At 32.2% G+C, this 24,514-nt stretch overlaps 1 protein-coding gene across 1 annotated transcript in view; it reads left to right on the top strand.

Annotated features, from left to right (window-relative positions):
• The window catches only part of LOC133201776 (synaptic vesicle glycoprotein 2C-like), a 378,785-nt gene extending 364,775 nt beyond the window's left edge, over positions 1–14,010 (top strand). The window contains exon 13 of the mRNA XM_061337578.1: positions 14,000–14,010. The gene's annotated coding sequence lies outside the window, so the exon portion shown is untranslated. The remainder of the gene's footprint in view (positions 1–13,999) is intronic.
• The last annotated feature ends 10,504 nt before the right edge of the window (positions 14,011–24,514 follow it).

Here is a 24,514-nt window from a genome sequence, read left to right as displayed (position 1 = left end):
TACCGTGACGTTACATTTGCATTAAACGAGAAAAGGAGTTCCGGAAAGGGAAATGAAAAATGTCATTTTGAAGCATGTAGACAATGATTTTGTCTAAGGCAAAGGAGGGTGAGGGAGAGGTAAAAAAATAAACATAAAATAATAAACTTCCTGTTCATTTTTCTGGCTTACCTTTGTAGATATAATTTTAAAAATTACAGTTAAAGAGTTGTGTTTTTATTAATAAGATTTTTTAACTGATTATATAGGGCAAGGTTTGTAACTTCAACCACCTGGGCAATTTCAACTGATCACGAATACAAGATAATAGTTTGTTTATTATCTTTTATTGTGTACCTACATCTATTTTCTGCAGAAAAAAAATCAGTTTATTGAATTGTGTTGACAATACTTTTAGTTCTATGAGTTTAAGTTGCTTATTGGAATAGGAAGATATCTAACTAGACGCTTTATCAATAGAAAAAGTACGATCGAGCATTTCTTTTCCCCGAATTTAGGATATGGCTATAATATATTGACTCGGTATTCAATTTTTTGCAGAATATAGTATTTTGAACAAGTATTTCTTAGCCACTACGATGAATTATAACCTTTGACAGTATCTGTATAGAAAATTGATCAATAGTTAGCTATTTCTGACGTAATATTTACATGTATGAGATTCTTTTTGCAACTGAAACTCATGCACAATTCAAAATTTATTTACTTCATTATAATTCAAAATATTTAGTTTTAACACATAACAATGCAAATTAGCTGAACAGAAATCAGCCTAAGTTACCCCTGTGCACATGAATACTGCGTCAGTGAGTTAATTACAGGCACTTGGTATCATTGGGAAGGGGGTCAGGGGGCCAATTTTTTCCAAACATTACTTTTTACTATTGAAATGTTCGTTGAAAGGCTGGTTCGCCCCCGCACTTTTTGTTGCATTATAGCCAAATCAGGTAAAATATAATGTATGAAAAAAATTTTGTTCTTAAAAAAGTTGGATTCCCACCCCCACCCCCCACCCCCACGAAAAAAGATATCAAGTTAACCAATCCCTCCTTATTTTGCTTGTCCGAGTTTTTTCAGGTAAGTTTTTTTTTTCTCTGCCCCCCCCCCCCATCCCCACTTTCAAAACGATAATAAGTTCCTGATTGGACTGATGAAATATGACGCAATGAATCTGCAACAATATGACTTTTACCAGAAAGAATTAATGACTCTTTGAAAAAAAGAAATAAGAATCAGTAGAAACTAGTTCTACATCAGTGAAAACTTGTCTGTTCGGTTTATATGCCTGTGTATGCATGCGCGACATTCGTAGCATGCCTTGACAAATCAGTATCTCAGCGTGTGCACTCGATGTCTTCTAATTATTCAAAAATTATTTGAAAAGTACCGTCTCTTCTTGTCAGTTTACTTGAATCAATCTTTTCTTTGTTTACAACAGGAAAATGTTTTTTTTCCCCCGTAGAGATGACGCAAATCATTAATTCGATTATATTTTCCTTTGTATATTAGAGTTTCGGTCGAAATTACTCTGTACGCTATCGAAGTTACCCTCCACAGACACAGCGTATCTTGTACATGTACATTGAACTCATTTATTTGATATTCTGACGACTAATGCATAAAAACAATGTAATCTGAAAAAGGTAAACTAAAAAAAAATTATCCAGTAAAAGTTATAGCATAACAATGACAAACTGGAACATAACTTGAGTACAAAAAAATAAAATAAATTAAAAAAAAAAATAAAAATATTTAAAAAAAAATAGAAAAACCAATCCTAATGCATTCTATAATCCACGTATTTATACAGATGCATTACATGTAGAGTGTATAATGAAAAGCAACCGCCAGATAAATTAAGTGGCGATCGCACATTATCCAAGATTTTACTGGCTACCGTATGAATGCTCCTTTATGCCTTTGAAATGATATTTTATATGAAAAAAAAAACAGAGATAGGGGACTTACCTTCCCTTCTTGATGAAGTTACTTTTTACAATATGGAAAAAAAAAAATGTTTCCTCACATATTGCATGTGAATGCATTGAACTTTGTAAAGGACTGTAGTATATGGATATTAGCATTACACGTATTCAGTAAAATGATATGAATATGGACATTTTATTTGATGAATTGAGCTTAGACCCCCCCCCCCCCCACCCAACATACACATCTACGCGCGCCCACTTTAAAAAGATTAGAATACATTTTCCGATGTAGTGCCACCCCTTTTCTGTTTTTTAATGGTTGATTTCTGAAATTTTGACAAAAGGCTAATTCATTACAACATTTATTGTTCATTGTGCTCTCTTTCTCTCTCTCTCTCTCTCTCTCTCCCTCTCTCTCTCTCTCTCTCTCTCTCTCTCTCTCTCTCACACACATAAACACATACATGTACACTTTTAAAACAAGACACTATATAAGCGCATACCCTAGTAACTTGCTGCCTTTGCAAGGATGTACATGTATACAAGATGTGAGTTCTAGAATTTTTCATGCAATAAAAGGTAACTTCCCCTAATGAACACAGCACAGACTAGTATATCATTAGCATATGTGATATACGTATAATCACTGACGCATGACAAACGTGTTTCCTAATCCGTCTCAGGTATTATGGCTTATTTTCTTCTATTTGCCCCTTTTAATTACACCCTTGAAGTGATTGCAGAAAATAAGACAGAATTTATCATTTACAAAGTGATTAAAAACACTATCCGTTTTTTTATACTCATATACTTAATTGTTCCGAGTTTAAACTACGTGCAATAACTGGTCCCGAGAAAACTACCGAGAAACGGGAAGTTAGGGCGAGTTACGTTCGTTCGTGAGATGACGGTATTTGTCTATAGAGACGTCACCATATACCGGTGAAGGGCTTCAAATTTAGACCTTTACTCGGCACTCGGGGCCATTGAGCAGTGAGGGTTCTTTATCGTGCCAACGCCTCGGTTTTTAAGGTCCCATCCGAAGGATCCGCAACATTCACATCAAAGTGCCGAGCGCCTGGCGAAGGAACAGTTGCTAACTATTTTATATCGACTTAGGTTAGTCGCAGCCGTGATTTGAACACACGACCTTCCGATCACCGAGAGTACTCTACCGACTGAGCTACCGTGACGGTTCCGAGAAGGCCTTCATGAGTAAATTTCAGTCATATTAAGAATTCGCTGATAATTATTTGAAGATAAGGCCCACACATCAATTTACAATGCCATAATGAAAATATATTATATCTTATAAAATCATCTCTCGTATGGATATCTTGTAGACAAATTGTTTGCATTGCTAGTATATATACACTCATTATTTTACAAAGAAAAATGTAACATTTGTGACCCCCGTGCCTCATTAATCATATCTGGAAAAAAATTGCCTTTTTTTTTTAAATTCCTATCTACTTATTTTTGCAGGAAAATATATTTTTTTATAATAATTAGCTTTGCTCTGTACGATCATTGTGAAATTCATCACCTCCAGGTCAGTGGTTCAAATTGCAAAGTGGGTTTAAGTTGCGTCTCTGTGGCCTTCAATTCAACATTAAGATATATCCACGACGTTTATTCAATTAACAATAGTTATTTTCATTCATATATCTACTTGATATATCCCAATGAACTCGAAATAAAGAATACTTCAGAGTCTGTCACATTTGTTTTTTATTCGGATGTTCGACTGACTATAGACGATAATGGCCAACTAATAATGTGTATGACAAAGGAGATGACTTCTGCTTTTCCAACGTCAACTCCCCTTATTTATATAGCATTATCCAACATCACCTGCATATGGTGTTTATGTCTCCCAACTAATTCGATACGCAAGAGCATGCTTTGAATCCATTCGATTTTTCAACCGGAGCAAGCTATTGACAAAGAACGTGATGATACAAGGATTTCAAAAGTAACGTTTAAAGTCACCTATTCGCAAATTCTATGATTGTTATAATGACCTTGTTTGTAAAAACAACCTATCGTTAGGTCGTTTTTTGTCTTACAGGTTCATACCATTTGTTAGGTCGTTGCTTTTATACTAAATTTGACAAAGGCGTACTCTGTCTACCTGATCAATACGTAGGGCTCACAAGGGATGTAACAGGTCGACAGGGGATGCTTACTCCTTAGCCCCTAATCCTACCTCTGGTGGTTCTAGGTATCCGTGTTTCTGCCCTGTTAACGATTTGTTTTCTTTACTGGATTCATGAAATTGATCACTTTCGTTATTTTCACCTTTTACATTGTTCATATGTGTCGCAATTATCCATTTTCTAAAAGTGCAAGGATATGTGGCAATCAAACGCGTCCAGAAATTTGTAGTTTTAATAATTTTCAGACAAGAGACGTTTCTAAACACGTTTTTATAAGATCAGGCTAAACTGCTCTAGCAACATGTAAGTCATGATATTATACTGGAAAGAATGAGTAGACTAAACACCCTATTTTGGGTCTTTTTGCGATTCCTCTACCAAGCTGTAAATTGTTGATTGATTGATTGTATGTTGTTTTACGTCTCATTCGAGAATTTTTCACTCATGTGGACACGTCACCATATACCGCTGAAGGACTTCAAATTTTGACCTATACTCTGCACTCAGGGCCATTGAGCATTGAGAGACTTTTATCCTGCCAACGTATGTCGTGACACGGGGCCTCGGTTTTTAAGGTCTCGGTTTTTAAGACCCGCATTTTTCACTTCAAAGTGCCGAGCGCTTGGCGAAGGAACAGTTGCTACCTATTTTTTATCGACTAAGGGCTCGAACCCACGACTTTCCGATCACGGAGCGAGCGCTCTACCGAATGAGCTACCGTGACGGTACAAGCTGTAAATGAATTGAATCAAAAATAGTTTACAAGAAAAGAAAGGTCTACATATACATGACTAAATTAAGTAGACCATTTGTATAAAAGCAATGCCTTGGTAGTGTCATGAATCAAAATTTATGCAACGATACATCCATCCGGAGTGGTTTTTAGGTCACCTGATCAATATATTCTCTCTCTCTCTCTCTCTCTCTCTCTCTCTCTCTCTCTCTCTCTCTCTCTCTCTCTCTCTCTCTCTCTCTCTCTAGAAATTCGAATATATATTTATGGTTTATACATGAAACCAGTATAGAAAACAAATTGTGAACAACAATTACCCTATGTCAATATTTCTCTGGTAAATATTGTGAGGACAGACAAAAATATAACAACAGATTTAATTTGCTAAATTCTGCAAATAGCGTCCAACCAAACACGCTCTAAAACGTGATTAAAATCTAGAAAATAAACATTTTATAAAACTTCAATCTACGGCTTTGTTTCAGGACTCTTAATTCCTTTAGACTATTTAGAGAACATGAACTCTAAATCTGTATTTAAGCCTCTTTAAACAATGGATATCTAGTAGGCAAATTTTGAAGATAACGAACAGTACTCAAGCTCAAAGTCCATTAAGACAATGAATGAAATATATGGAGATAACGAGCAGTATTCAATCTCAAAAGTCCATTAAACAATACAAATTTTGGAGCAGAGCAAACGCGGATCTCAAAACATCAGAGGTGGGATCAGGTGCCAAGGAGGAGTGAGCATCCCCTGCCGACCGGTCACACATGTCATGTGCTCCTTGTCATGATCGTCGGGAGACAACGGAAAAATCCATCGACAATTTAGTGTGTAAATAATGGCCTAACAATTAGTATGAGAAACGTCAGTCAGCATTTGACTTAATAATAAATTGTATTTGCTGACAAGGTTATTGTATAGACTAAGGAAATGACGATTTTAAACGAGACTGCTGATATTCTTGTTTCATCAACTTGTTTGTCAATAACTTACCTCGTTTTAGAAATTGTTCATACGTGGAGCATGCTCTTGCGTATCGAATCAACTTAGAGATATAAACCCCTATGCAGGTGATGAAGGTATTTTGCAGCATAGGTAAGGCATTTTGAAGATTGAAAAGTTAAAGTCATCAAGTTTATCATAAAGCTTGGCTGGGTTTTTTTTCAACAAAATATTCAAATATGAAACAGATCTGTCAGACTCTGTGGTATCCTTTATTTCAAGCTCACTGGGATATATCGTATCGACATAAGAATAGAAATAGCCATTGTTAATTGACAATACGTCGTCGATATATCTAAATGTCGGATGTCGGATATATGATTTTGAACAAATTCTGTTTCATATGAATACAAAAATAGGTCTGCTAATAACGAGGCGCAATTGGTACCCATGGGATTTCATCAAAAAGATTGTTAGAAGACCTGGTCTCCAAAAACCACATACATACTGTCAATTAGAAACTCGAGCATCTTTTTCATATCAACTTCAGAGTACTTGTGTGTAATCAGATTTTTTTTTTTTTACAAAATAATTTTGCAAATGACCAATGACAAGATAAGTAAATCTACGAGTTCCATTTTTATTGGAAAAGCAGCTGTCAATGATATCAAATAGAATGCAATTTATCGTGGGAAATGGTTGTACATGTATATAAAGTTGAAAAGTCGAAAGTTTTTATGTTATTTGTTTTGGTAAAATTTTGTGATTTCTAAACGTTCCTTGGAATTTTTAAGTCTCCACATCTGATTTACACCACTTCTCGAATGTATTTTTGCACAGTACTCCTGAAGTTTCTCCTTCACTACTGTTAATATTTTAGTGAGGAGTGAAGAAAGGGGCTTGGTAGAACATTTACTGGAACCCGCTATGTATCTTTGTTTGTAAGGATTTTTATGAAGTTTTGGAATCCAATATAGATATGGTAATTCAAATTCATGTTGGTTGTCGGGAATATTAAAAATCTTTAACACTGATATATGATTCTGAAGAATTTCCTCCTAATAAAAGGAGCTATTTGTACAATTCAAATCGGGAGCAGAGCAAACAAGGACCTACAAAAACATTAGAGGTGAATGCTTTATTACGATTACTTATATATAGTTAACCTTTTTTCCAAAGTTTTCAAATTCTTGACTCGCGAGTCCAGTATTTAGACTCTATAGAAGAGAAAATGGTTATATAACAGGAAAAGACATTACACATTTCAAAATATTTATCAATAGACATCTAGCTTACAAACTATTGCATAATTATAATTATCACTTAGTCCTCTACCAAAGTTGTGAAATTTATGTATGGCCCCCTGGACCATTGGTTTAGGTTCTAAGGTGGGTTTTTTTTTATTTGGTCATCTATGGAATATAAAATACATAACATCTTTGAAAATCTTTTTCATTACTCATTGACATCTAGAGTCATTGTTTGCAAGATTGTAAGAGCAACTAGTTATTCATGTTCCCCCCTAGGTTTCAGGTTCAGGCAATAAGATGGAGCTCAGTTTGTCCCATATTGACATTTCTTACACATTGCATTCTTAACGTTTGTATTTTTGAATTTTAAGAAACAAGTTGCAAAAATATTAAGATAAATAATGAGTTTTCACCAGCTGAATAGTCTTTGTTGCACGAGACAAAAGTAAGATAACAATTTGTAGGAAACATGCCTGATTAAAGTATGAGATAAAATGAATCATTTACCACATATATCAAGAGCAGATAACTCTTCAAAAATGCTTAAGTTGCAAAATGACCGGCTCCTTATATGTTATTAGTCATGCAAATTTGGTTCATTTCACTTTCATCATTATCTAGAAATACATATTTAACTACATGTAGTTTATAATGATTCAAAATTCTCCAATATTCCTTCATTAAACATTGAAAACCTAAGATTTGAATAAATAATGAAAGTCCTGTAACATCAATTAATTTGTCAGAAGTCTCCTCGCTTTAAAAATTGGTCATACTCGGAAGATGATCTTCCGTGCCGAATCACTTGGGAAAAATAAAGGCCAGTAATTGTGGTAGCTGACCAGGGAATCTGAAGAAACTGGCAGGTAGGGCAGTTATTTAAATTGGATATGTTACATCATCGATATGTCAGTCTGTCATAACTGATTGTCAGGATGCACTCTGCAACTCCAAGCTTAGTCAAGAATTTCAACAGATTGTTGAAAAAACTGATCTCCAAACACTACACAGATTTTGTCATTTAGGAACTCCAATATCTATTTCATTTTAACTTCAAATTTCTTGGGTAGAATACTAGAATCAAAATCATTTTTACCAAATTACTCTTGTGGATGATCAATCACAAGATATGAAAATTTCGGAGTTCCATTAAAGAATCAGTTAACTATGATGTCGATAGCCTGTTTTAATTCATCGTATGGAGTGTTAAAAAGTGTTACTTTTTGATGTTATTGATTTTGGAAAAATTTTACGATTTAACAATTTACCAAATGTACAGGTTCTTTGATTTTTTTAAAAATCGACATTTGATTTACACAGCTTCTCGAAAATGATGACTCACAGTACGTCTGAAATTACTCTTTCAGAGCAGTTCATGTTTGTGATGAGTACATTAAAATATAGGGGCTTAGTTGAACATTTACTGGACCCTGCAATTTAACTTTGTTTCCTCATGCATAGCTCTGATCCTTCGACGTATTTGGCCCCAGTCTTTGGCACCCTTTTTTCAGCTCTTCAAAGTCTTTTTATTTAAATATTTCGGATTTCCAACGCTTCAGTATGAGCATCACTGAAGAGACATAATTTGTCGAAATGTGCATCTGGTTCATCGAAATTGGTACCGTATATGATTTACATTTTACATATGTAAAGTATATCATATCATTTCCTTCGACTTGAATTTTAAAAGTATTTTAAACTAAAACGTGATTTTTTAAAGAATTTCATCCTTTGAAGGGAACTGTGAATGAAAGTTGGACTGGCGCATTTAGAATTGAAACCAATTTCTTCAAAAATGCAACTTTAACAGTTAAACTTACAAACAAACAAAAATTACTGTCATAAGCTTTATCGGCTTAAACCATAAAATACTTAAAATACTTTTCACTTCCAGTCAACTTAAAAATGAAGAATAGACGTTTCACATTTTGCCTTTATTTGATGCTTGTTAAACTCTTTTTCCATTCTGACAGTGTCGAGATCCCTCCCCCTTTCATATTTAACCAATGACCTGGTACTTATATGATCCTCGAGAGAATTTATATTAAAATAAAGTACTAATGCCATGCATTCAAAACATTGCTTCCTGAATCTGGACCTTAAAATGATTGGTTTCATGACGTCATTTTCAACTACAGTTACATCACAAGTAACAATATGTCCATCTGGACTGCATACATCGTTGAATCATTTTAATCTGTGGGGGTCAATGTTCGTGGGCAAGCAAGATTTTACTTGTAATATAATAACCGGTAATATCCATAATCAATCTGATGATGAAATCCAACTATGGACTTGCTTTATATTATTCAAATAGTCCATTTAAGGATACACCAACGGTTTCCAAATGCCAGAATTTAATTTGCATGCAATTCTTTCATTATGAAAGATTACATAATAAAAGTATATATCATTTAAAAGCTTGTTAAATTCACTATTTAATTATCCTTATTAAAACTTTGATTAATAAATTATTTAAAAATTATTTAAATATTAATGTAAATTTTAGTGCATAAATATTTAATAAATCAACTTTTTTTGTATTTAACCCCTCAAAGTGGTCATTTTGCCTCAAGATAGATTAAAGATTGAACTTAAAAACCGTATCTCAGATTTTTGATAGATCTTCTAATTCAAAAGTTACAGCTATTTCCACTTCAATGTTACCAATTTATTGGCCTAATTTAACATTTCCCTCAATAATTCCAAAACTAAGATAGATATCAAAAATCTGAGATACGGTTTTGTGAACACACATTTGAGAAGCAACCCTTCCAATTTTCAGAGAAATTGGTCAATAAATAAGGGAGCTGAATCCTTTGAAATAATACCACAAACTGTCTGATCTTATTTTACAGTAGAGGGCAAAAACCCATTACACAACAAAATCTGCCAAAGCTAGGAATATATGACACCTTGGAGATTCAGCTTTGGATATCTGTCACTTAGCCATATTTCCTATGCATATTCACAAGAATGGGAGGTTCTTTTCTGTATTTAGATGCTTTTAATTAAGTAAAATAGGTTCAATTCTGAATCTGAAAGATTTCCCGGCAAAATGGCAAGAGCTAAGCTCCACCTCCTATTTTATGGTCATCAGTGATCTGTTAGATCTCTTTCTCTAAATCTAGAGTCCCTGTAGTTTAATTACTGATAACCTCTGTGTGGCTAGTGAAGAATTCCCCAAGTGGTCACAGTGATTTATTGCGTCTTTCATGAGCAGGCAGTCACAGATCAAATCAGAAGCTTCAATAACGGAACATTCACATGTGCTAGTGTTTATGTTTCATTATTGTTAAATAATTAGAAAACCATTTCATAATTACCAAGAATTTTACATGCATTATAAAGCAGTGATTAACTTCTTTTTCTTAGCCAAAAATCTCAAAATTGTTGAAAATCTTGAAAAAAGCCTTTGGTGTATCCTTAAAAGTGTCAAGGAAACGGAACAAAGTTTTGTGCGAATGTGATGTACACTTCATTGGGAATCAAATAAAAGAATGTGTATATTTGATTTTTTTTTTTATTATTTTAGAAAAATAGATAAAGAAGAAGGTACGTTTTTGGCTTTACTGTGCCCTAAAAATTTGTTTTCAAAAAAGTTTTGTAATAGGCTAAAATATGAGTTGAGCATATGAAGTGATAAATCAGGAAGGAATAAAACATGAATAAGGGTCATTCTTGAGATATGACATCATTATTTTTGTATATTACACATCTTGTTTAATTTAGTGTTTTATCAATGCTGCATTTACTGTCCGTTTTATTCATGGTCTGCGTCATGCATCTAAAAATTTCTTACCCCTACTGTTTGTTCAAGACATTTAAATTTTAATATATAGATCTAAAATGATTAATTAAGACGAAATCAGTTTTATCAATTCGATTTAATATTTCTGATCGTTTACAGTTATATTTCTCAATCATAAAAGAAAAGAGAAGTCTAGAATCTACAAAAGATGAAGAACCCTGCACTATATAAATGGTGGTCAATCAGAATTTTCCAATAATTTTTCAACTTATTTCGTAGCACACAGAGAGACAACTGCTGAAAAAAGTTTTTAAAAATGATTGTCCTAATCTCTCTCTCTCTCTCTCTCTCTCTCTCTCTCTCTCTCTCTCTCTCTCTATCGTTTAATGGAAAATAGCGGTATAATCAAATAAACACTCTCTCTGTTTGATTTAGAGATATTGTCAATTTAAGACCTCCTTTGTTTAATTTCGATTTCCCTCGTTTAAAATATTGTCTAGATTTGAAATCAATGCATATTTCTCCCCAAATATGTAATTAACTCCACTGTGCACAGCAGGTTTTCATAATTTACACACATTTAGCAATTCCAGTTCATTCGTTCTATTTACATTCAGATAAAGCAATGGAAATTATCTTTTATATTTTCAAATTGAAGAGGAATTTTTGTCTCGTGCAAATAACACAATATTGTTTAAAGAACAGACAGGTGTAATCTTAGTCTATTGACATATTCTATCCTTTTCTGGACAAGAGTATAAAATTAAATTAAATTAGATGAACTACGAAGTACTGAGAGAGTATATAAGTTGAATATAATGAAATACAAAGTATTGGGAGAAGAAGAATGGTTCGAAAACTGCTTATATGACATCGTTTACGAAATAAAACACGGTTTTCAAAATGCGTATCCCAAAACTATTTGTCATTACAGTTTCTCTGTTTTCATTTAATATTGAAGGAGTGTCTGGAATGTTAATGCATGGAAATTCAAATATAAGCAATACGATTCATGGTTTAGGGGGCACAATGTCGAAGCCACAGAAATAATGAAAATACTTCAGAATCTGACAGCTGAAGTATAAAATCTCAAGAAACAAACAGTAGAAAATGTGCCGTTCTTGACGAGGAAAATAAGTCGCTTCAAAACAGATTATTCATTTTGGAAGTTGAGATGAATCAACAAAACTCGTCTAAGCTACCTTCTAATGATGAATTAATGGCCTATTTGAGAAGCTCAAAACAAATAGTTCAAACATTGGCCGCAAACGAAGAATACGACAAACATCTAACTCTGCGACTGAATAAAGCGGAGGGTAATTTGGAAAAATGTGACACGCAGAATAAAAACTTAATTCAGCGACTTAATGAAGTAGGGAATAGTTTGGTTGAAAATGAAGTATATGACAAAAACGTAACGCAACAACTCAGTGTTGCAATAAAAGACTTGGAAGATTTAAAGGTTCAAATGCGGTATATCAGCTTATCACCGCTAGACGCTCATTTTAAGACGGAGGAACTAAATACAACACTATTCAGAAGTTATGATGATCAAATAAGGGAAGTCTCTGCGCGAATAACCAGTTTGTATTTCATTTTTTTTATTCTTAGACAGTTCTACCTATATTGAAGTCAGATTTTACAAGCTTTGTTTTCTTTGATCTGGGTTTATTTTACTTTACTTCGATTAATATTAAAACCACAGACTGCAGTGTTGATTTAATTCTTAATAATATTGGTATATACATATATCTCTTCTTCGTTTTGAAGAATGTTAATCTGAAGCACATGCATTTGATAGTTTTTTGTTTTTAAAAACTCATGCCTGATTTATAAGGTTAATTGTTTTAACTTTATAAGAAAAATATGTAGCGTCAAGTGCATGTGACCTGAATGGAATTGTATGAAAAAAAAGTCAATTAAAATGTAAACCACTCTATCAATAAAAACTCTGCATCAAGAAAACGCTACAGAATGAAAATCGGGATCGTTCTTACAGTGTCTAAAGGTCACGGCTCTGGGGTCATCCTGCGAATAAGTATGCGCGAAAGAGTTTTTATGACACCTAGATTGTGTACGTACAGAAAAAATGCTTTTAACAACTAATAGAATACAACTTCCTTTCACGATCCATTTAAAATACGATATGCTCCACTGGGGTCCGGCTGGAGGGGGTGTTAATTTTTTTTTTTTTTGCATTTTTTCCATTACGCATGTGACAAAGGATATAAAATCCTTGATGATAGGATTCAAATGTGTGCTGATTCCTTAAAGAAAGCTTCTCTTTGTATTTAAGGATAAATAAAACACATATAAAAAATTGATGCATCAGCATGGATTTACAATATTATTCTTTTTCACTGGTTTTGAATAGAAATAACATAAATGTAAATGATAAATTCCTAAAACATAAAAAAGTCGTAGATTTTCTGCGGCTTAAACATGCAATCTTTTGCCATTTGTATACAAATCTTTCCAAATTCATGCGCAAACTTTATAACGTTACTATAATTTCTTGCTAAATTTCAACTCTGTATTATTAATATTTAACTGTTTTTCAGCCATCTATATGAACATAAATCTATTAAATATAATGCTGTTTTTGTTGGGGGGCTTGTTGTCTTAATAATCTTTATTTTATTATCGACTTATAGGAAAATATGATTTAAAGCTAATTGAACCTTGCAGATATCACACAAAAAGTAGCCTTTACGGCCGGTGTGAGGTCAACCAGCAGCTCCTGGAACAGTGGAACACTGGTGTTCAATAGGATCGTTTACAACATACGAGGAGGATACGACTCAAGCACTGGTGTCTTCACATCCCCTGTCGACATACACTTTGTTTTCTTTGCCAACGTTCAATCTTATTCGAATCATTACATATTTACATATATAGTGCTAAATGGCTCTGCTAAAGTCACAACAATGGCATATAGTGGTTCGTCTCATCAAACATACTCGGCAGAACCGAACTTGGTGGTTTTAAAACTTCAAAAAGGAGATCGAGTTTGGGTTAAATGTTACTCTGGGGCTGGGTATCATACCCAAGGTGATGCTCTAATGACAACATTCTCTGGATTCCTAATATGATTTGATTTTATTATTCTTATTATGTAAAAATATTTCAGGCATTCTTTTATGACGTAATAAAAGGAAAGATAATATATATAAAGAAAAGGTTGATATCCTGATTTGTTTACAACTATGCTTTCTACTCCAGTTTTAAAGTATGTCGGTGTCTTTCTCTTTCATTAGGACGAGTTGCTAAATAAATATTGTTACTTGTAAGAATCCCAGTCATAAAAGCTAATAGAATTTCATTATATGATATCATATTATGAGCGTTAATATTTCAATACCAGACAATAATAATACATACATGTAGGAATTTTTGTACTTACTCGATTGTACATTCAAATTTGTCTATGACCAAATGATAGTTGCCATATTGAATTAAAATCGTAACTTACTCAAAGGTGAAAGTCACTAAATAATTACATATTTAAATCGTATCTGTAGAATTGCATATGAACCCTTGGCAAGTATGAACATGAACTAAGGTATCCCTTTTCACAATATGTCATGATTTTGAATCAATGTGGATGCTGTTTATCTCAAATTAATGATCCTTGGGTGATGAGATTAAATAATCGTTTACAGGTTATAGAAAGGATGGAATTCAAAATCAAGTTTATTGTTACAACATATATGAGTTTAATTTCTTTTCATTCTAGAGCACAATTATTCTTAGGTCATGGTCACAAGCAATACATTTGAAACAGTGTTATAGCGTTAACCTTAAAATCCTTTATAACGTATCCGGGGTTTGGGGCTTTAAAATGATTAAATCTCCCATAAAAGAGATAATTTACTAGTGTTTATGGTTAATACATGCCTTGCCTGTTGGTGTTAAATCCTTGTGTTGGTATGGTAATCCCTGTAATGGTCCGTAATATTGCATTACAAAAGCACACAAGAGCACAACAGAAGATACTTTAATTTTGAACAATAATTTAATTTAAACAATAAAATGCTTTCTTTGGTTGTTAGTATGGGAATTAATGTTGTAGCTGTTGCAGAAAAAAAAAACATAACCTGCGTAATGGGGTTATGTAATTTTTTCTGCAATAGCTGCAACGTTAATTCCCGTACTAACAAAGATATTTTATTGTTTATATTTATATCTGAATAAATAATCATATAAATTTGGATTAACTATTATATTATACATTAAATATTATATCATTGAAAGGTATATCATTGTATGTTTGATTAATGGAACAGCCGCTGCTCAAGAAAATCTATACAGGTGGTTTGATTAGCGGTGTTTACTGACTGACTAACAACCATGGTTTCTATAAGAAGTAAAGGAGATAATATTTAGTGGATGTAAATATAACGGCATAAATATATTACAGGTGGCGGGATGACTAGATAAATATACAATGGTGATGTTGTACAGTTGGTCAGTCGGACGTCACATTATTGTATGATATAATGATAAATGTTGAATTCCTCTATTAATCAATTTGGTTGATGAAAGTTATGGTAAAACTCCTTAAAGGTTGATAATTTGTTGTAAATTTACCAAAAATATCAGTAACTACGTACTAGTTCTATTAAGTTGACGAAGAGCCGTTCCGTAGAGTCAAACCGACTGGCGACGCCGGACATGCGCAACCTAATAAAAAACGAAAGTATTTAAAACAAAATGCAGACGATACTAATATCATCACCGAAGTGGAATAAACCATGAAAAATACGAAAGATGTGACGCCCAACCGTATAACGATTACATAATAATTAAAAATAAAGGTGAGCTATAATGAAATCTACAATACATTTTGTGTATACAATGTAATTAAACAGTAATAAATTAATGACATTCTAGGACGAAGTGCAATAGCCTTTGCCCCCCTTATATATTAGAATCCCCCTAACGCCATGACCAAAAGAAAAACAACGTGGTCAGCAGACACACATTAAAACGGTATGATTTACGATTAATCTATACAATAAAATGTAAGTTAAATGTAATAAACATATATGTTAAATGCTGGTATAATTATAAGAGTCCATATTTTTAAGTATATCCATGAATTTCGCAGGTAGGCTTCCCGAAGAAATATCACAGTGCACTCTGTGCCTTCACATCTTTGAACTACCAAAATATGACGTCATAATGGAAAATGACGTCAAGTCACTGCAAACTTGAGGTGTTATGACGGGGAGAGTGTCATGAACTTTATACTTTATTTCAAACTACATGTAAAATGCTCGATAGCTATTGCAAAATTCACGGGTCGTTAAAGGTTTTTTAAGTCTTATATGTCCGATTATATTAAACATACACCGCTTACCTACCCTTGATGGAAATTCCGCATGTTCAAAAAGAGTCTGGCGCAGGTGATTAATGAGGATTAATCTGAGAATTTTTGTGGAAATCTGTGAGAAGAGGTTGTTCTCTAACTGAATCTTGCTTGGGAAAAATGTGTGTTGGCTTTATTTTAATACAAATTACGATATTGTGTGGAAAATACCCTCAAATTTGTAGGTAAGTTGAATTTCTCAGGAAATATTTTGTACCCAAGTAATACTATAACTTTTCCCAAGCACATTTCGGATACACAAGGATACGATGAGTTTATTTATATAACAAAATGTTAATAATTATTGTGTTAATCAGCTGCGCCGAAGCGATTTAAATGAAACACTTCCAAAAATTATAAATGACCGTCACGTGATCAACAAAGACATGTGATATCATAACAAATATATTAATATATAGCCGAGGAAACCCACTATATAAATTGGAAGTACTTAAGTTCAATACTTATAAATTAAAACCAAAACCGACCTCGCAATGACGTATTATGTTTTGAGCACATTTTAAAGCTTCGGGAAGCCTTAACATAGCTGCGTTACAATCTGTATTAGACACCGTGGAAAGCATGGTCATTTACTAAACATGAAATAGTAGGAAATAACCAAACATCGTTCTGTAGTACTCTTGGTAAATGTTTACAATTAAAATATAATTGCTGTAAGAGAATCCATGTACATATTATATGATAAAATGTAAATATAGAATGAATATGATAATGAACAATATCATGAATATAATGAAGGGGAATTGTTTTCAAAACACAAATATTTCACACCCTTGACTTGAAATAATTCAAACTTTGTATGTTATTGCCTATATACTAAATGTTCTTAACATTTTCTTTAAAAATACTATTATTTCGATTCTAAGAATGATATCAATGTTATCATAGAGGAATTATCTGGATTTTGTTGGTGATGATAGAGGTACATATATCTGTGTTTGTCAAAAACACTTGTTTTCTTAATATGTTTGATTTTTGAGAGATGTTTGTTTTGAAAATGTACTTTGTTAGTGTTTTCGTTTTTATTCATTTATTTATTTATTTATTTATTTATTTATTGCTTTTAATTATCTTCATAAAGAGCTTGTGATAAATATCAAGAATTCAACTAAATGTGACTTTGTTATTTGAACAATACAGAGGGTTCCAGTAGGTTTGACATTTGGAAAGGGGATCTTCCTCCGCCTAGGCAACTGATCCCACCACTGGTGTTCCCAAGAATCTCTGTTGTTTGCCCTATTTACAATTTGTATTGTTCAAAGGATGTATGAGATAGGTCACTGTTCTTATCTTCAAATTTTTACTATAAAACTGATTAAATCGAATCGCTACAGAGGTCAAACTGTCCTGTTTGGTTTTCAAAAAGTCAAGCTGTCTACCGTTTACTACTATTTCCATCGTCCACAAATAAATGCCAGAGTATGGCTTAATTTCTGATATCCCAAGGTACTTGATTATATATATGTACGTGAAGATGACCCTCACTCGTGACATCAATTATATGAAGGAGTTTTCGAGAAGTATATTGTAGATATATGTTATAATTTTTGCTCAGCTAGTGAGGGGGGGGGGGGATTGCTTAACTTGGATTCAGCCTCTATTAGTTTTGGCCTTAAAAGAAAACAAGTTGTAAGTCTTTACAATTTTATTTTAGAGAAACCACAACTCAAATAACAATAAAATAATTAATTTTACAAAACCTCCTGAAAATAAATCAATTATAAATAGCATTTCATTTTGTAACATATTACGGTTCAGTTGCGTTAACTTTTAAAATAGTATATAAATATGATTAACATAGAGATGATTGAATATACATGTACGTACCTTAAAAGAAAACAAGTTGTAAGTCTTTACAATTTTATTTTAGAGAAACCGCAACTGAGGTTTTCAGGGCGCGCACGGCCATTATATACCCCAGAACCGGTTTTCATGACAATTCCACAACTTGTTAACTTTTTCAGTACCCATGTGACATGACCGCATGTGGTCATCGTGTGATCAGTGTTTTCGTAATTCTAATTAAGAAATAACCTTTGCCAAACTTGGAATTTCGTATTTCATAAATTTAATTGAAGACGTGTTCAAAGTCAATAAGTTTGACCAAAATCAACATTGTTATCCTCGGAGAACACTGACCACTTACATGAAATATTTGATCTATTGATAGTGATTGACTTTATTACTCAACCGCCTGGTCCGAATACACAATTTGTAAATTAGAGTTACGAAATATGTTTACAATCTGTCAGTAATAAATGCTAAATTATTTCAAATATGACCTTGCACTGGGTATAAAGATTACACACTTAAAACTAATATATATTATTAAATTACAACAAAAAATGTGAATAATACAAAAATTCTATATTATATATACTAATATAGCATGACTCAAAATTGCAAAGAAAATCGGGGGTCAGTGTGCACCTTACTGAACAACGGTACAATTAATTTGACCTTTTTGCACTTAAATGGTAACTATAAGGTTAATCACTTTAACCTTTATCATATTTTATCAAGTGTAATCATGGCAATAAATATAATCTCATTTTACGTAAAATAGCTTGAATAATATTCAATATTGAATAAATCCAGGAAATTAATGCGCACAAATTAATGAGTGACCTTTTTGCACTAAAAAATATCAATATTTGGAGTATAAAAATTCTTAAGTGGCATGAAAAAAAATTCTTGTATCAAGCGTTTATTACTCTAGTGCTGATCGGTTGAAAGTATCGAGTAATTTTAAATATTAAAGAAAAGTTGGGCCAGTGATGTAAGTTTTGAGATATTGGTAAAAATACGCGATTTTCAGGCGAAAAACAATATAGATTTTATCTTGACTTCTTAAATATAGCTTTGTTTTTTGGCAAAGTCTGTTAAGTGAATGTGTAAAATTTGTTTAAAAAATATTAATTGAAATCTATATTTAATATTCCTAGCATACAATAAGTGGAAAATTTTGAGTGAAATATGAAGGGCTAAAGTTCCAAGATCTTAAATCAAACTATGTGTAGATGAAATATATGAAGATAACGAACAGTATTCAGGCTCAAAAGTCCATCAAACAATACAAAATAGGAGCAGAGAAAAACACGGACTTCCAAACATCAGAGGTGGGATCAGGTGCCATGGAGGAGTGAGCATCCCCTACCGACCGGTCACACCCGCCGTGTGCTCCTTGTCATGATCAGGAAATAACGGGAAAAACCGTCGACAATGCAGTGTGTAAATAATGGTCTAACAATTTGTATGGAAAACGTCAGTCAGCATTTGACTCAATGATAAATTGTATGTGCTGACAAGGTCATTGTATCGACCATAGAACTTACGAAATGATGACTTTAAACAAGACAGCTGATATTCTTGTTTCATCAACTTGTTTGTCAATAATTTACCTCGTTTTAGAAATTGTACATACGTAGAGCATGCTCTTGCGTATCGAATCAACTGAGAGATATATACCCCGTATGCAGGTGATGAATGTATATTGCTGCATAAGTAAGGGAAGTTCACGATTGAAAAGTTAAAGTAATCACGTTTATCATAAAGCTTGGTTGTTAGATTACCATTAACGTGTTTTTCAAGTAAAATATCCAAATATGAAACAGATGTGTCAGACTCTGAGGTATCTTTTATCTCAAGCTCACAAGGATATATCGTATCGACATAAGAATGGAAATAGCCATTGTTAATTGACAATACGTCGTCGATATATCTAAATGTCGAGTTGAAGGCCACAGCAAGTGTTTTTTTTCTTTTCACGTACAAGATTTTAGACAAATTCTGCTTCATATGAATATAAAAAAGGTCTGCTAATAACGGGGCGCAATTGGTACCCATGGCAATTCTAATAGATTGTTGGAAGACCTGGTCTCCAAAAACCACATAGATATTGTCAATCAGAAACTCAAGCATCTTTTTAATGTCAACTTCAGAGTACTTGTGTGTACAATCATTATGTTGTTTAACAAAATAATTTTGCAAATGACCAATGACAAGATAAGTAAATTTACGAGTTCCATTTTTATTGAAAAAGCAGATGTCAATGATATCAAAAAGCCTGGGCTTTAATTTATCGTGGGGAATGGTTGTGTATAAAGTTGAAAAGTCGTAAGTTTTTAAGCTGTTGAATTTGGTAGATCTGAAGAATGCTCTATCAAAATATCCTTCCACAACAAGAAATAGCCCCCTCCCCATAAATTGTGTTTCTTTACAATTTTGTGAGTAGTTTTTTAAATTGAATATTGTATAATTTGCCTTGTTTAATTTATACATGTAATAAAAAATTGAATTGTTATAGATAATTTTGAAGTTAGAGGTTCTGACGAAACTTTTTTTCAAAAGCTGACGAGTGACGTACCTAAATTCAAAGTTGGAGTGAGCATGTAAAATCTTTAAATATTTGTTAAAGAGTACAAGATTTTTGTACCCTTTATACTTTTAAAGGTACATGTATATGCAATAAATTACAGTACTGTATCGACTCCTAATTTTGCACATCCTTAGACAAATCCTAATTCGTATGTCCTTTTTTCCAGATTTTCTAAAAACCTCATTGATATTAGAACTGTACTAGGCACTTGGCCAATTAGCCTGGTTCCCTGGTTTATCCACGCGAGGGCAGTAGTGCCGAGGAGTACACGAAGCAAAATAGGGACAGGGATCCAGGCTAATGGCAAATAATCCCAAAATTAATAATTAAGACAATGCCATAATGAGCCCGAAACAATGTAAGTACAGACCAAGGCCAGGAAAATTGAAAATTATTAGAAATTCGAGATCAAAAGACGAAAATTATTTGAAAGAAAAGGAAAGAACAAGGTATAACTATAATTAAATGCGGATAACAACAACAATATTTGTTTGAATAATGTGCCTGTCTCTTAGGGAAGAGTTTCATATAAGAACGTTGATGACCATCATCAAAATGAGTGTTATGACTCTACTAGCGACGTATTAGAGGAAAAAAAATATTTTGAGATTGAAGAAATGACTGCAGACCAACTTGTGACAAAGAACAGTGAAATCATTAATTTATTTGTGTGCTGTTATTTTTTAGTGTGGAAAAGGAAAAAAAAATCTTGTTTATTATATTGTATTGTATAGAATCCATTAAGAATATCAACATACTGTAGGATTGTCTATAAACTTTATTTATATATATATATATATATATATATATATATATATATATATATATATATATATATATATATATATATATATATATATATATATATATATATATATATATATATATACAGGGTGTTTCATAATATATGTTACATTTTGAATCTTCAATTTGACAAACACAAAAAAAAGATACAGACAAGGGTTTCTATCAATTTGATACATGTATCCATAAGATTCATTATGTACAATTACCAACTAAAATACTAAACACTGGACAAAATCTCAAACATTAATGAAAATTCACGAAATTTCTAAATTACGTCATTTTTGTTACGTTGAATTTCACAGTCAAAAATCCATATTTCATGTTCTAAATGATCTCCACTACAAATGAAAGTTGCTTCTTGAAATTTGTTTGACCTTGTCACACATTATTGCTTAGAAACTCCTCATTTGAAGGTTTATGTTCTTTTTGAGTTCAATCAGTAAACTGTTAACTAGGATTGTAAACCCTGTTCCCAAATAACCCCTACAGAAAAAGGCCTAAAGATTGAAATTGGTGAATGCAGAGGTCAAAACCTTTCCTTGGGGTATTGCATTATTGAAAATTTGTATGCTGATAACTTCATATCATATTTCAAATTTCAATATATGCTAGAAATGCTGATATTGCCAGCATAAATTTCTAAAAAAAAAAAAAAAAAAAAAAAAATCCATCTGACACTTTTCTCAGGCGTTAGCTAAACTATCTAAGAGTCTCCACTTCACCAAGTCGAAGGCTTTCCGGAGTATTGTGTCATTTATCGCATATTGCCCGTCCCTGTCTTTTTACCTTGTTATTAGCCCTCTGATAAACATCCTAGAAAGCTTCCATTCTTTTGAAATATTTCCTTCATCAACTTCTGATTGAATATTGGCAACGTGTATTGAAAAAAACGCTTTGCTATTCAGATACTGATAAGTTAAGACACTTTCGAAAAATATTCAAATTATGACATCGGCATTTATGTCACAATTAATCATTGTAATGCCATGATTTCCTTGACTTTTTCACATGGAACAAAAATGCAGGATTTGATGTTTAAAATGATGTAAAGTTTGCACTAGAAATATAATAGGTAAGAAAAATGATTAGATTTAAAAATGGAACATATATTATGAAACAAACCATATATATATATATATATATATATATATATATATATATATATATATATATATATATATATATATATATATATATATATATATATATATATATATATATATATATTATATCTCTACTGTTATTACTCTATATAAGATTAATAACATAAAACTGTCTATTTCCCTGAGAAGATACTATTTCCCTCATCTGAGGGCTACTCCCTGAAAACCGGAGCTATTACCTGGGACTGCTCCCTCACGAATATTTATTAATAATTTTAACCAATTAAAATGAACAGTGGGAGGAGCGTTTAAGGAATCTCGAGTCTGTGACGTAATGTTATTAGCAATGTAACTATGACGTCAAAACATTTCGACATGCGATGTCAAAATCATACTGAAATTCTAGCAAGATGAAGACAACAATAATCCTTCGAAGTATCAGTAAAATAATTTTATATTTTTTAATAATTTGATTTTCTTCGGTATTGATGCATTAGTTATCATACAATATTTTTAATCACATGCATTTGAGACTATTTAAATGTCTCTATATTGTTTTAAAAAATGTCTGAGTCTCTAGTTTAATAAATCTCTCATGACTGTTTCGGTATAATAAAACAGTTATGGAATGGGTATGAGGGAAATATCAAATTTATGGTTCCCCTCGGCAGGAAACTGTTTCCCTCGGCGGCTTCGCCGCCACGGGAAATAGTTTCGTCCCTTGGGGAAACATAAATTGGCTATTTCCCTCATACCCATTCCATAACTGTATAATATTAAACTTGATCGGTATATTAATCCCAATCTTCCTAAATTTTGATGACGTTAAATTTATAGATAAAAAGATGTCATTTATATATAGTGATAAAGACGTTTGTTTCAGCAAAGAGTATCCGAAGAAAAAGTTCATTCGTGTACTTTATCCTTAAATCCCCTACCTTTCGAAACTTTAGATAATTGAAATGCAAATGCAATTAGGCATTAGAAGTCATTGTTATGTCATAGGCATTAGGACGTCATAGTTATGCAGCAGAAATATCTGTTTTTAAAAACAACCAGTTTATCAAGACTGTTGTGATATCATCACTATTGTTGCTTCACAGAAGAACGTTTTCAATTTTTAGAAACACCAGGTTTATAAGCATTTTTAGAAGCTTTAAAATAGAAACACCAAATTAATACGATTCTTTATACTTGATTATGTGATCATGTTTGTATAGTTTGAGCCAATCAGATAGCTGGCAAGAACAGAGAAAAAAGTAATTGATAATACTTTAAATACTTTAAATCTATTGTAGGAATGTGAAGAACATGAACAGTCAGATAAGATCTTCAAGAAATATTTAAGGTATAGACAAGGAAAATCTGACAATTATGGTTTAAAAAGGTGCAAATTTGGATTTTTTAAATTTATTTCAATTTTTTTTAATATGATTATAAATTTATTTTCTATGATTTTTAAATTTACTTTATTTTTAAAAAAATGTGAACATTTTTGTTTAATTCATTGAAAACTTGTAATGTTTTTTGTTTTTTTTTTTAAAAAACAAAAACAAAAATGTATACCAGACGTTTTCATGAAATATTTCATTAGATTTGTATCGTGCATCAATGTAAAGTTTAAGCTTCAGAATGTCTTACTATTTTAATATTTTCCATTAAAAAATATTATATAAGAAAAAATGGGTATGATGAGCTTATATTGGTCTATAAATGATAAATCATATGTTAAAAAAAATCATGAAACACCCATGAAAGAATCGTTTTGGCGTTGCACAATATAATTTTTTAGGGTTATCAAAAAGTTCGTGAGCTGAAGTGAAAAATTGATACTTCATAGACTGTGGTTACAAAGTTTGTATACTCTGTTATGTAAAATCGGAATATATAATGCCCTATTCAATGGCATGTTTTATATATTATTTATACGTTAATATATCTTAATTTTTATCGAAGAATAAGTTAATAGAACATTTTTGTACTTTATTGTCAAGATTTATTATTTTAGTTGAAGAATTTGTCCAGCTGCAATTGATAACTGTTCTCTTGTGCAGTCAAAAGCATA

This window comes from Saccostrea echinata, unplaced genomic scaffold (assembly GCF_033153115.1).
Source record: "Saccostrea echinata isolate AGI-Se365-2 ecotype Australia unplaced genomic scaffold, CSIRO_AGI_Sech_v1 ptg000045l, whole genome shotgun sequence".
Lineage (NCBI taxonomy): Eukaryota > Metazoa > Mollusca > Bivalvia > Ostreida > Ostreidae > Saccostrea > Saccostrea echinata.
Note: the sequence above shows the minus strand (reverse complement) of the source record. Positions and strands in the feature narration are given on the sequence as shown.